Source organism: Penaeus vannamei, chromosome 1, assembly GCF_042767895.1.
Source record: "Penaeus vannamei isolate JL-2024 chromosome 1, ASM4276789v1, whole genome shotgun sequence".
Classification (NCBI taxonomy): Eukaryota; Metazoa; Arthropoda; class Malacostraca; order Decapoda; family Penaeidae; genus Penaeus; species Penaeus vannamei.
The window spans coordinates 54,708,451-54,713,450 of record NC_091549.1 but is presented as its reverse complement, the minus strand read 5'-3'; positions in this window follow the sequence as shown (position 1 = coordinate 54,713,450).

Sequence of the window (5,000 nt, the reverse complement as noted above, 5' to 3'; positions counted from 1 at the left end):
TCTCTCTCTCTGTATTCTTGTATTCTTGGAACTCTCTCTCCGTATTCTTGGCACTCTCTCTCCGTATTCTTGGCACTCTCTCTCCGTATTCGTGGCACTCTCTCTCCGTATTCTTGGCACTCTCTCTCCGTATTCTTGGCACTCTCTCTCCGTATTCTTGGCACTCTCTCTCCGTATTATTGGCACTCTCTCCGTATTCTTGGCACTCTCTCTCCGTATTCTTGGCACTCTCTCTCCGTATTCTTGGCACTCTCTCTCCGTATTCTTGGCACTCTCTCTCCGTATTCTTGGCACTCTCTCCGTATTCTTGGCACTCTCTCTCCGTATTCTTGGCACTCTCTCTCCGTATTCTTGGCACTCTCTCTCCGTATTCTTGGCACTCTCTCTCCGTATTCTTGGCACTCTCTCTCCGTATTCTTGGCACTCTCTCCGTATTCTTGGCACTCTCTCCGTATTCTTGGCACTCTCTCCGTATTCTTGGCACTCTCTCCGTATTCTTGGCACTCTCTCTCCGTATTCTTGGCACTCTCTCTCCGTATTCTTGGCACTCTCTCCGTATTCTTGGCACTCTCTCTCCGTATTCTTGGCACTCTCTCTCCGTATTCTTGGCACTCTCTCTCCGTATTCTTGGCACTCTCTCTCCGTATTCTTGGCACTCTCTCTCCGTATTCTTGGCACTCTCTCTCCGTATTCTTGGCACTCTCTCTCCGTATTCTTGGCACTCTCTCCGTATTCTTGGCACTCTCTCTCCGTATTCTTGGCACTCTCTCTCCGTATTCTTGGCACTCTCTCTCCGTATTCTTGGCACTCTCTATCTCTGTATTCTTGTATTCTTGGCACTCTCTCTCCGTATTCGTGGCACTCTCTCTCCGCATTCTTGGCACTCTCTCTCCGTATTCTTGGCACTCTCTCTCCGTATTCTTGGCACTCTCTCCGTATCCTTGGCACTCTCTCCGTATTCTTGGCACTCTCTCCGTATTCTTGGCACTCTCCGTATTCTTGGCACTCTCTCTCCGTATTCTTGGCACTCTCTCCGTATTCTTGGCACTCTCTCTCCGTATTCTTGGCACTCTCTCCGTATTCTTGGCACTCTCCTCGTATTCTTGGCACTCTCTCTCCGTATTCTTGGCACTCTCTCCGTATCCTTGGCACTCTCTCTCCGTATTCTTGGCACTCTCTCTCCGTATTCTTGGAACTCTCTCTCTCCGTATTCTTGGCACTCTCTCCGTATTCTTGGCACTCTCTCCGTATTCTTGACACTCTCTCTCCGTATTCTTGGCACTCTCTCCGTATCCTTGGCACTCTCTCTCCGTATTCTTGGCACTCTCTCTCCGTATTCTTGGAACTCTCTCTCTCCGTATTCTTGGCACTCTCTCCGTATTCTTGGTACTCTCTCCGTATTCTTGGCACTCTCTCTCCGTATTCTTGGCACTCTCTCTCCGTATTCTTGGTACTCTCTCTCCGTATTCTTGGCACTCTCTCTCCGTATTCTTGGCACTCTCTCTCCGTATTCTTGGCTCTCTCTCTGTATTCTTGGCACTCTCTCTCCGTATTCTTTGGCACTCTCTCTCTGTATTCTTGGCACTTTCTCCGTATTCTTGGCACTCTCTCCGTATTCTTGGCACTCTCCCCGTATTCTTGGCACTCTCCCCGTATTCTTGGCACTCAGACGCAGAAATAAAGGCATATCTGTCTCTATATGATAGATATACATTTACCTATCTATTTGCCTGGTTGATATACATGTCTAGACTGATAAATATGCATCTATTTCTTAATTTATGCATGTCAAGTATACGAATATTCTTTGGGTCGGGCCTCGCACAATACTAACAAACCGGCAGAATTATGCAAATGTGAAAGTGTACAAAGCCCGTGTTCCCGTGTGGCTTCCCGTGTTCTGGGTTGTTCCTGTCGCCTTTGTCTGAAGGTATATTCCCGTATTAACAGGCGGTCCTGACGTGAAAACATTTTTCGTTTATATCGACTGCTCGCTCTCATGCTTTGGTATGAATTACATAAAATGAATGTATAAAAATAGATAGATAGATAGATTGATAGACTGATAGATTGATAGATTTGATAGAGAGAGAGAGAGAGAGATTGATAGATATATATGTATTGATATAGATATAGATATATACATATACATATAAATGGTTATTGTTATCATTATTATTTCTATTATGGTAAGCAATATAAGGTGAATGCTTTTATAATTTAGATATTTTAAATGGTAAGCAATATATGGTGAACGCTTAAATTTATCAAGATTCGGAGAAATTACAATTCCTGAAGGCAATCTATTTCAAAGCCTACAAATGACAGTTAAAAAAAAGCATTAAAAAAAAAAAACTAAGATGTTGACGATCGACTTAAATCAACTGCTAGACAATTGAGGGTCATAGAACATATATTAACTCTTGCAAGTTGATAAAAATCAGGTAAAAACTTTTGGAGGGGATATAGATTATTGGTTAGAATCTTGCATAAGACGGAAAGAGCCCCAATATCCTTGCAATGTCCAATACCCAACCCTAAGTCAGACAGGAAAAATTAAATGGAATTAAAGGAACGATCAAGCAATATTAAGTAAGACTCAGCAGGCCATAACACCACAAGAGAACAATACTTCAAAATGAGGCAGAATAAAAGAAAATGAGCATCTACGAGAAATGTCACCTTCATAAATCCTCTCAGACTTGCAAATGATCCCTGACTTAGACGAAACTACTGGTCCATATTCCTAATTTGCAATTCAGATGCAAGTTTTGAATCAAGAGTCACGCCCAAGAGCATCAGATTATCCACCGAAGTGATCACAACTCCATTAAGACTTGGAGGCTGAGGAAACAGCGTTCTAGACCGACTCACAATCATTTCCTCAGATATAGTAGGATTTAAGTTAAGTCCTAGCAAGTTCGGATTATCAAGAGGGCTACATTGAAGCTGTCAGCTACTATTTGCCTAGTTGCCGGAAAAGGAATATCAGCGGAGAGAGAAGTATCATCAGCATATGACGGAATTTCATTAGTAATGCCTGGCCTTATATCGCTTGTATAAAAGTGACAAGTGAAGGCCGCAGAACACTACCCTGGGAAACCCCGGAAGACACACACGGGAATATGGGCTGATAATGCCATCGACACGAACACGCCGCTTAACTCATGACGCATATGCGTGTGTATGTATGTATATATATATATATATATATATATATATATATATATATATATATATATATATATATATATATATATATATATATATATATATATATATATATATATATATATATATATATATATATATATATATATATATACATACATATTGCGAGATTGATGAATTGTTAGGTGATAAATGATACCTTTATCCGATGAAAGAAGGTCAGAGAAGTAGTAACAATGGTCTTTAAGTCGTTTCATGATTAATAAAGATTTGTTGTCGCTTTTTCTTCATTCGTCATGATCGCGGCGTTTCAATAAACCGAAAGAGAAAACTTTTTCTCAGAAATCCACTGATCACTCTCGCGTAAAATGTAATGGCATGTGATCAAGAGAGAAAAATTAAGTGACTGGTATATAGACAAGATAGAATGGTAGAAAAACCCACAATGCACAAACTAGATTTATTGAGGAAAGTGAGACAACAGTTTGTGTATTGTGGGTTTTTCTACCATAGTATCAACACGGTATTGTGTTTTTCTATTCACAAGATAAGATGTATATAACGAAAAAGGAAAGAGGAAACAAGCGAAGCAAACGGTACGATAAAACAAAACAAAAGAAAAACGAAAAAAAAAGTGTATCTATTAATTTAAGTAAGATGATGCGTGTGTTTCCCCCCCGCCCCCCACAATCCCTGGGCAGGCCTCTCCCTAAGTGCTCTTAATGGGAGTCGGATAAAAGTGCAAATGAGGATTTTCTTTTTTTCTTTTTTTTTTGGGGGGGGGGGAGGGATAAACATGGTTAATAGGCGACATATACTAACGCTAAGTAACGAGTATAACAAAATGACGCCACGTTTCTACACGCTATGTTACAGACACGCATATTTAGATAACATTACTCTTAAGCAATTTATTTTAATATCTATGTTTCTTGTTTATTTGCCTCCGTGAAAGAAATCGATGTTTTTGTATTAGTTCATTTTGTGATCTTTTGTCTCTCTACCATGTTTAGAAACTTGAATAAAGATTTAAAGAAACAAGATAATGTTCATATTACATTTCTTTAAATACTTGACTATTTCATATAAACAAATTTACACTAAAGAAATACGCCTTCCTCTAAACAAGCACGCAACACACACTCATGTAAGTATGTGTGTGTGTGTGTGTGTGTGTGTGTGTTTGTGTATGTGTGTGTGTGTGTGTGTGTGTGTGTGTGTATGTGTTTGTGTGTGTGTGTATGTGTGTGTGTGTGTGTGTGTCTGTGTATTTGTGTTTGTGTGTGCGTGTGTGTCTGTGTGTCTGCATGCGTATGTGTGTGCGCGTTTGTAGACAGATAAAGAGAGAAATTAGGAAAACGACGACCATAAAACCTAAATATCAAACCGCAGCAAATACATCCAACTCCTGCAAAACAGTTCGCAAAACCGATCGCAAAAAAACATCGTATCAGTTCCAACTCTCGTGATAATTACAGGGCATCACGACGTCGCTTTGTGTGAGATCGGCAATGCATAATTTGTGTAAATGAAAGTTACATTTTTGATTATTTCAGAGCCGCTTGTATATCATCCTCATGGCGGTGGGAGTTGTATCAGGAATATTATAAATAGGAAAAAAAAAGTTTGGATATTGATAGTTTATTTTTAATTGGATGTAAATGAAATAAGTAAAAAAGACCGTTCACCCATGTATACATATACATGCCTGTAAATAGACTTGTGTGTGTGTGTATATGTATGTACAGACACATACACACACACACACACACACACACGTTCACTACAATTGATGGAACGGAATAGATGTGTGTAAATTCATGCGTGTG